The sequence below is a fragment of the Saccostrea cucullata genome, unplaced genomic scaffold, assembly GCF_032062105.1.
Source record: "Saccostrea cucullata isolate Sc308-1 unplaced genomic scaffold, CSIRO_AGI_Scuc_v1 ctg1122, whole genome shotgun sequence".
Classification (NCBI taxonomy): Eukaryota; Metazoa; Mollusca; class Bivalvia; order Ostreida; family Ostreidae; genus Saccostrea; species Saccostrea cuccullata.
In genome coordinates this window covers 168,459-178,778 of record NW_026922066.1, presented here as the reverse complement: position 1 = coordinate 178,778, position 10,320 = coordinate 168,459, and the positions used below count along the sequence as shown (strand labels likewise).

General features: G+C 35.6%; 1 long non-coding RNA gene across 1 annotated transcript; it reads left to right on the top strand.

The window, feature by feature from the left end:
• The first annotated feature begins 4,231 nt into the window (after positions 1-4,231).
• On the top strand, positions 4,232-9,803 carry LOC134261143 (uncharacterized). The gene is made up of 3 exons (XR_009990750.1): positions 4,232-4,297; positions 4,470-4,669; positions 9,385-9,803. It is a non-coding gene; the product is annotated as an uncharacterized LOC134261143 (long non-coding RNA).
• Positions 9,804-10,320: the final 517 nt, after the last annotated feature.

Here is a 10,320-nt window from a genome sequence, read left to right as displayed (position 1 = left end):
GTAAACATAGAGACCCTTGAAGTTGAATATACATGCACTCTAATATTTTTTAAAGAACTTCCACATGCGGTGACATGGTACATGTACTTGTACATGTATTTACTTGGTGTATAAATCTTGTGACTTATATTAAACAGAATAAGAATCTGAATGTAGTGTTTAATAGTTGATTAGAAAAAAATTGTTTACAGTGCATGTTCAAAACAAAAGTAACATAATTAATTGAATTGGTTTTTTGATGTAGTAAATATTAAAATGAAAACATATGTAGTTTTTTTCCTTTTCGGAATGTGGCTCAATCAGATTTTTCGGGAAGAAAAATATGATCCTTGAAGGCATCACAGAGTGTGTTCCTTACATTTCGTTGTTGGCTGTCCATCTGAACAGCATCCAGTACCTACCTTGTTTCCTCGAAATAACTTTGGAGAAGGCCCACCCTTGAAGAGAAGCAGGAAATCCATTGTCAAAAGGGAGATTCTAAAGGATCTCAACAATAATACTGCAGATTGCCCACCTCAGGTTTCAACAATGGTGTGTAATAATCTACTCTATGTACATAATAAGTACTAGATTTATTTAGGAAGTACATGTACATAATTCACATTTTCAACCTACATGTAAATAGACCATGAAATTTGCAGATTAGATTTTTGTTTTATTATTATTATTAAAAATAATTTCTAATTTTTTTCAGAGTGTCACTATACTTCATGATGGAAGTGTAATCCCTTTGCCCGTACATAGCGAGTGCACAATCAGTACCACCATAGTGAACGAAGAAAATGCAGAAGTGAAGCATGGGAAAAAAGACACTAAAATCATACAACGTATGGGCATTAATTTTGATGTTCTTTATGAATTTCCAAAATTTAGCTTAATATATTATGGTAATACATGTAATGCATGCAAGTTACTCTGAGATTCTTGTTTTTATTGGATTAATGGTATTCTACATAAAAAGTTTATGTACTTTAACAAATTTTAGAACTGCACACAGATCATGAATACAGTATTGCACACAGAAAGTACCCAGAGTACAGTAATGCAGAAGTCCAAACAGATCTTTCCGTACATGCTATAAACATCATGGAGACAGAGAGTGCCAGTTATTCCAAAGGGAATGTTTTGCGTGAATTGTTTGTTCATAAAGCCACAAGCTCTGATGCATCAGTCAGAAGATATTTTGGGTTACCCAGTATTTCTATACTTTTTGGTCTATTCAGTAAGTATTTATTGCAATAAAATTCATTTAACATTTGCGTGTAAATACAAAAAATTTTCAAATGTTGATGAAAGTAATAACAAAACAATTTCTTTCAGGATTAAGTGATAATTTACATTATGAACAGTAACAATAATAAAAGGCTGCATTGTGTTTTTATAGGCATACTTGAAAATGCATGCAAGAAACTCAAATATTGGTCTGGCAAAGATAGCATAGATGAAAAGCGCTATGAAGAGGGCAATGCTAGAAAACCTGGTCCTGAGAGAAAGCTCACAATGTTCCACGAGTACCTTCTTACGCTACTTAGAATTCGTCAGGATTTAACATAGGTATTCTTAAGGATATTTTTGGAATATCAGAGAGTCGTGTGTCCCAAATCTTCAATACTTGGATAAATTACATGTATCGAGTGTTTGCTCCTCAGATTAAATGGCCATCCGTGCAGAATATACGAAAATTTATGCCAAGGTCATTTAAAGCATCATTTCCTAATGCTCGTGTAATTATCGACTGTACTGAGGTATTCATCCAGAAACCTAGAAGTCCAACAGCTCAAAGCCAGACATACAGTAACTATAAGAATCATAATACTTTTAAAGCACTAGTGGGCATAACTCCATCTGGAGCATTTTCCTTTATATCTGAATTTTGGGGAGGAATGTATCTGATAGATTTATAAGAGCAAATAGTGGTTTTCTTGATAAAATTTCACCAGGTGACCTGCATTTGGCCACAAAGTGCAAGCCAAGCAGAAAGTAGGTAAAAATAGCTACTTTGGGTAGCTTTAAATACCTAGGTACAGGTACATGTAGCTATTAATAGCTACACATAGGTAGAAATAGTATTTGGACTCGACCTGTTTAAATAGTCTACCCACTCTACTGTGACACATGGTTTTTTGATTCTCTGCATAAATAGTTACTTGTACTTCGTCACCGTATAAACCGTAGAGATTTTTTTTTTACTTTATAAGACCGCAACTTAATTATAAATATTCCAGAGTCACTTGCTCACATTTATAACAAATTTAATTTTGTTTTTACATAAACATGATATATTCAATATTGATTATCTAAAATATAAATATTTCTTCTACAGCATTGAAATTCATTCATCAGTGGGTAAATTAAACGAACAGCTTTGGAAATTTATGCTGACGTCAGAAATTCTAATGGTCTGATTGGTGTCAACCCCATTTAAGATGTACTTATCAGGTAAGAATACAGCTACATGTAAAAGGTGGGAAAAACATCTGTCAGATGCTAAACCAATTTATTATACCTCTATTGATAATCCTCGAATTTGATTGGCTGTTAAGAAAACTTTAAAACACAACAATGACTCCAAATGGTACCGTTTACAGCAACACTGACCTAGGAATCATTGCACGTGGGATATAATGACCCGGTCATTATTTTAAATGACCGCTAAAAATGACCGCTTAATCAAAAATTCGTTTTTGAGTAAAGCTAATGCATAAAATAATAATTATTCAAAAAAAATGTTTTAAAAATTGTGCATGGTCTGTTTTGCATTATGATTACCATACAGAATGCGGTAAAATTTTATGAATATATCGTTTCAACATATCAGTTCAATAGAATGTAGAGGCGGCTCTTTAAAGTGTTGAATTCTGTGTTAGATTTTGACTGTGTAGGGGAAAAGTAATCATTAGATATAACATTGTAATTGTTGCTATCAACCAAATATTGTTTTAATCAGTAAATCATGATGCAAAAACTTACACGACTTGCAGATGTCAATGTAAACGACTTCACTATATGGAGTGTAGCGAAGCGCGTGATCCCGATCAAAGAAAGAATTGATAACAGATAGAAATTCATACTTTTCAATGTATATCAGTATAATAAAACAATTGATTACCCCTTGTGAGTTCAACATGGTGAAATAAGGACCTGAGACCTGGCCCACGAGGTGACCTGCCCTGACCTCGTCCGCTACGCGGCCTCGGTCAGGACAGGTCACCTCGTGGGCCAGGTCTCAGGTCCTTATTTCACCATGTTGACCTCACAAGGGGTAATTAATTGTATAATACTGTATACAATGTTATTTTCATCCCGTGTTATTTTCGCCCTTTCACGATTGAAAACAATTTTGTCCCATTTAAAATTCGGCCACTTATAGTTTTGTTTAGGAAATGATACTGTAAACTTTGAATTCGTCCTGTTTTAAATTCTTCCGATAGAGGGTAGGGTGAAAGGGACGAAAATAAAACGGGGGCAAAAATTTCCCTGTATACAGTATACCATAGAGTGACGCTCAACTACTGCTATAGCCACAGAACTGTAGCTCCCTGAGAATAATAATTTATTTTGACAGCTAAGAGTAAAGCCCGGTCTGTCAATATATTTTTTTGGAGAGCTACATTTCTGCAGCTACTGTCGCTATTAATGACTTGCTTAATATCTGCTTATATTCAATATTGTACATTCATTTCTCTCAGTGTGATTTCGGTCATATTCACTGTCGCATAACACCTGGGGGGATGTAAAACAAACCCTTAGTGTCCACCCCTGTTTTTATACAAATAAAAATAAAATCCTAGTAAAACTGATTCTTAAAAACTTTTTCCAACCAAAAATTTCCCAAACAGAATACTATTCCATGTCAAATCTGAGCTACTCCCCAGGAAAACTTACATGTAACAGATTGGATTAGAGAAGACTCAAAATTTGTAAAGTCCCTGATACTGTAGATCATTAAATTTTAGCGACACTTTATTTTCGTGAGATAGTCATTCACTCTTCTTAAGCGAGACAAAAATCTTGAATTGTGGTTCTTGCTCTTTATAATCCGAAGAAATACTATTATACGCGATAATTATTTTTTGTGAGCACATTGTCTCGAGAAATTACGCGAAAATAAAGTTATTGCGACTAAAAAGTGATTTACAGTATAATATGGTACGTATCACTGAAAATATTTATAGAGTATATAAAACTCTGCATATTTATGCTGTACATTTAAATTAATTTTATTCTTCAGCTGTTATGGAAGATAAAAAAGAAGAAATTATCAAATGTTTGGAAAAAGCTACAGAGCTGTTTAAAGGTAAAGTAAAGTAAGAAATCTAGCTGTTGAATTGTATTTCTGTATAAAAGATTTTTAAAAAGCCAAAGGAAAAAAAAAATAATTTTTTCTATTAACCTCATAAATCCATCATCCATCACAAGGGATTTAAGACAATTTAAAAAGTAAAATTGTATGATGAATTAAATTGCAGGTCTCAGACGAATGCAAAGTTCTCAAACTGAAGCAGCTGCGGCACCAATGCCACCATGTTTTCGTTATTCACCACAGTGACTGCCAGTTAACAACCATAGAAATGCGCAGAGTGTTAGAAACCTGTTCCAGCCTTATAACAGCAGAAATTTTACAAGCCGCTGGACACATAAAATTCTGTGTTTTTGGAGCAACGATAGTGTATGTATATTACGAGCAGTTATTACTTGGTTTCTTTAAAGCATTCATTTAAAATCTGACAAAAGGGTTCATAACAGTTTTTCAATTTATGTATATTTTATATCTTTGGATAGTGTAGATTCCTACTAGTTCATATCATTATCCCTGGGGATGGGATGGGCCAGTGATATGAAATCAAATAATTTAACATTGATCAAAATATGTAATGGAAAACTCTTTTAAAATCTTCTTCTCAAGTACCACTGGGTCAGAAAAGCTGAAATTTGAATGTAAGCTTCATGGGGTAGTGTAGATTCTAAATTACTAGTATTTAAACAATGACCCCTGGGGATAGGGTTGGGCCACATTGGCTGAACAAAGTTTTGCATAGGATTATATAGAAAAAATCTTTTTCTCAAGACCAGCAAAGCTATTATAATTAATGGGGATATTAATATGGAAACATCCTTAGAGGTAATTCAAGTTTGTTCATATCATGACCCCTTGGGGTAAGGTGGGGCCATAGTAAAGGGGCAATCAAATCTTTACAAAGAAATATATAGGAAAAAATCTTTAAAACTCTTCTTTAAGTATAGAGAAATTATACATGTATACTTTATTGATAAAGCGACATTCCTAAGTAATCAAAAATTAAAAGCCCCCTCCCATAACAAGTAAATTTTTCATTACAACTGAGCTGATTTGTGTTTTTAGGTCACCTGAGTAACTCAGGTGACCTATTGCTATCCGTTTTCGTCCGTCGTCGTCCGTTGTGCGTCGTTTGTCATGTGTTAACATTTAAACATTTTCAGCTTCTTCTCTGCAACCACTGAACCAATTTCAACCAAATTCGGCACAAAGCATCTATGGGTGAAGGGGAACAAAAATTGTTAATTTCATAATCCCTGCCCCCCTGGGGCCTGAGGGGTGGGGCCAAAACCACTAAAATTAATGCAATCTTTAAAAATCTTCTTCTTTACTCCTGGACATCAAGCAGTCAAACTATTTGTATGATTGTAATCAGCATTGAGTCCTCTACCAAAAATGTGAAATTCATGGCTCTGGGGTCCGGGATTTTAGTGCTAGGGCGGGGCTAAATAAGTATATAGTGAAAATGCATTATTTCTTTGAAAATCTTCTTCTCTGCTCCTGGGTGTTAAATAAACCAACTAAGTACATAGTTATGATGAGCAAGAGTGCCTCTACCAAATTTGTGAATTTTATGGCCCCAGGGTCAGGGGTTCCTGTGTTAGGGTGGGGCTCTATTGATTATATAGTAAAAATACATGATTTCTTTGAAAATCTTCTTCTCTGCTCCTGGGTATTAAATAAACCAAGTAAGTAAAAAGTTATGATGAGCAAGAGTGCCTCTACCAAAATTGTGAATTTTATGGCCCCAGGGTCAAGGGTTCTGGTGTTGGGGGGGGGCTCATTGATTATATAGTGAAATTACATGAATTCTTTGAAAATCTTCTTCTCTGCTCCTAGGTATTAAATAAACTAACTAAGTGCATATTTATGATGAGAAAGAGTGCCTCTACCAAAATTGTGAATTTTATGGCCCCAGGGTCAAGGGTTCTGTGTTGGGGGGGGGGCTCTATTGATTATATAGTGAAATAACATGAATTCTTTGAAAATCTTCTTCTCTGCTCCTAGGTATTAAATAAACTAAGTAAGTAAATAGTTATGATGATCAAGAGTGCCTCTACAAAAATTGTGAATTTCATGGCCCCAGCATCAATGGTTCTGGTGGGGGGGGGGTACTTTATTGTTTATAAAGTGAAATTACATGAATTCTTTGAAAATCTTCTTCTCTGCTCCTAGGTATCAAATAAACTAACTAAGTACATAGTGATGATAAGCAAGTGTTTCTCAACTAAGATTGTGAATTTTATGGCCCCAGGGTCAAGGGTTCTGGGGGGGGGGGCTCTATTGATAATATAGTGAAAATATATGAATTCCTTGAAAATCTTCTTCTTGTTCCTAGGTATTATAAAAACTAACTAAGTGCATAGTAGTTATGATGAGCAAATGTGCCTCAACCAAAATTGTGAATTTAATGGCCCTATCATCATGGGTTCTGGTGTGGGAGGGGGGGGGGGCTCTATTGATTTTATATTGAAATTACATGAATTCTTTGAAAATCTTCTTCTCTGCTCCTAGGTATAAAATAAACCAACTAAGTGCATAGTTATGATGAGCAAGAGTGCCTCTACAAAAATTGCGAATTTTATGGCCCTAGGGTAAGGGGTTTTGGTGTTAGGGTGGGGCTCTATTGATTATATAGTGAAATAACATGAATTCTTTGAAAATCTTCTTCTCTGTCTCTGGGTATGAAGCAGATGAACTACCTATGTAGTTATGATGAGCAAAGGCCCTAATCTTGCAGAATTGTGAACTTCAAGGCCCCAGGGTCAGGGGTGGGGGGGGGGGGGGGGCTCTATAACTTATATGCTGGAAATGAATTAATTGTTTGAAATCTGGTCCTTTGTATTTATAAAACATTTATTTATTTTTGATAGGCAATTTTAAGGATGCCTTTTAAAAATTTGTGCAACCTAGGGTCAGGGGTTTATGTCAGAGTGTTAGTGGCACTACTGATTATATTGATGAATATTACTGATTAGTTGGAGTGCATTTTTGTTCCCCTACCCTGCATATGGGTATTCAGTAACCAAGCTAAGTGACTGCTAAGTTTATTGTTATGATGATCAATGGTGCTCTTTCAAAATTGTGAATGCCATATAGCATCTGGCTTAAAACATGTTATTGAATCAAATTCAATACACTGTAACTGGAAAGTTGTTGCATAATGCTCAGATGACCTATAAGGCCCGTGGGCCTCTTGTTTAACTAGCCCATGTGCTCAGCTGAGCGATGTGGCCAATAGGCCTCTTGCTTGTTGTCTGATGTCGTGCTTTAACATTTGAACTTTTTCAGCTTCTCTTCAATAGCTCAACCAATTTTGGCATAAAGCATCTGAAGAAAAAATAATTGTGCATCTTTTTAAAATATGAATGTCATGGCCTCTGGTTTAAAATATGAACCAAATTCAATTGTTGGAAAGTTGTTACATGATGCTCTGGTGACCTTTAATCACATGGACTTCTTGTTTCTAAATCTGCTTATTTATTTTTAGCTCACTTGAGCCGAAGGCTCAAGTGAGCTTTTCTGATCAAAATTTGTCCGTGGTCTGTCGTCGTCGTCGTTGTCGTTGGCGTTGGCGTTGTCGTAAACTTTTCACATTTTCATCTTCTTCTCAAGAACCACTGGGCCAATTTCAACCAAACTTGGCACAAAGTATCCTTGGGTGAAGGGGATTCAAATTTGTTCAAATGAAGGGCCACACCCTTTTCCAAGGGGAGATAATCATGAATTTGTTAAAAATTAATGGCATTTTTAAAAAATCTTCTTCTCCAGAACCGCTGGGCCAGGAAAGATGAAACTCATTTGGAAGCATCCTTAGGTAGTATAGATTCAAGTTTGTTCAAATCATGACCCCCGGGGCAAGGGTGGGGCCAAAATGGCCGACCCTAGTTTTATATAGGAATATATAGGAAAAATCTTTAAAAGTCTTCTTCTCAAGAACCATTGGGCCAGGAAAGATGAAACTCATGTAGAATCATCCTCGGGTAGTGTAGATTCAAGTTTATTCAAATCATGACCCCCGGGGCTAGGGTGGGGCCAAAATGGCCGACCCTAGTTTTACATAGGAATATGTAAGAAAAATCTTTTAAAAATCTTCTTCTCCAGAACCACTAAAACAGGACAGATGAAACTCATGTGGAATCATCCTCAGGTAGTGTAGATTCAAGTTTGTTCAAATCATGACCCCCGGGGTAAGGATGGGGCCAAAATGGCCGACCCAAGTTGACATAGGAATATATAGGAAATATCTTTAAAAATCTTCTTCTCAAGAACCACTGGGCCAGGAAAGATGAAACTCATGTGGAATCATTCTCAGGTAGTGTAGATTCAAGTTTGTTCAAATCATGACCCCCGGGGCAAGGGTGGGGCCAAAATGGCCGACCCAAGTTTTACATAGGAATATATACTAAAAATCTTTAAAAATCTTCTTCTCCAGAACCACTGGGCCAGGAAAGATGAAACTCATGTGGAATCATCCTCAGGTAGTGTAGATTCAAGTTTATTCAAATCTTGACCCCCGGGGCAAGGGTGGGGCCAAAATGGCCGACCCAAGTTTTACATAAGAATATATATAGGAAATATCTTTAAAAATCCTTCTGAAGAACCACTGGGCCAGGAAAGATGAAACTCATGTGGAATCATCCTCAGGTAGTGTAGATACAAGTTTGTTCAAATCATGACCCCCGGGGCAAGGGTGGGGCCAAATTGGCCGACCCAAGTTTTAGATAGGAATATATAGGAAATATCTTTAAAAATCCTTCTCAAGAACCACTGGGCCAGGAGAGGAAAATTCATGTGGAATCATCCTCAGGTAGTGTAGATTCAAGTTTGTTCAAATCTTGACCCCCGGGGCTAGAGTGGGGCCAAAATGGCCGACCAAAGTTTTACATAGGGATATATAGGGAAACCTTTTAAAATCTTCTTTTCAAGTACTTCAAAGCTATGTTTAGTGATATTTATATGGAATCATCCTCAGGTTGTGTTGATTCTAGTTTGTTCAAATGATGAACGCCTGGAGGGGGGGGGGGGAGTAAATTCAAGCCTGATGTGCTCAGGTGAGCGCTGTGGCCCCTGGGCCTCTTGTTTAGGTATTTTGTCATTTCTTCATTCCCTTATGTTGGGGACACAAATGTCCACTGGTATCCATTCACAGCCCAAGATACTGGTTAGAATTTGACTGATGCTTAAAAGCAACTCTTCCTCTTTTGGAACTTCAGCAAAGGGGTCAATGCATGTAGTTGTGATTTTCTTACCTGCAGAATATGTTTAAATATATGTAGTGAAAATACATTGAATTCACAATATACATGTAACAAGCTAATTTCAGATTATTGAGCCCTACATTTGTGTTTGATCTAAAAATATATTGAATGTAATGTTTGAAATTAGTATGTTACTTTTCTTGTGAGATTGCTGCATGTCCATTACAGAAAAATGATGTTGAGACTTTAGTTAAAAGACTCTTTGATAGCTTATTTTTTTCTACAACTTGTACATTTAGTCTGCTTAATCAAATTTACTGTGTTACTTTTTGAAATGTCATATTAAAACAATGTGCAATAATTGCACTCATATTTTAAGCAATCTCAATAAAATTTTAAGTATACTATATATACACAAGTACCAGATTTCTGTTAATTCAATACATGTATTCAGCATTTGAGGTGAAGATATTGTGGTCTTTTTAAAAGAGAAAAGTTTAAGCAAAGATACTGTAAATATATTATAATCAGCAAGTACCGGTATATATTTTGGCATAAATTGATTTTTGAACAAGTAAGTGTAAATAGATTTGATATAGTGAATATCTTAATGTTCATATTTCTGTGTATATTTGCAAAACATTTAGCATTGTACTTAATTAGTGGAACTTTCTTTCCGCCTACAGCGCTAAAAAGAATACACAGCCAAATTTAATACGTTTACAGTATAATTTGTTAATTTTTGTGCAAGCCAATATGTCAGTGAATTTTGAAGTACTGTTTGAAGTGTAGATTGCATTGTATGTCCTCATTGTTTATCTG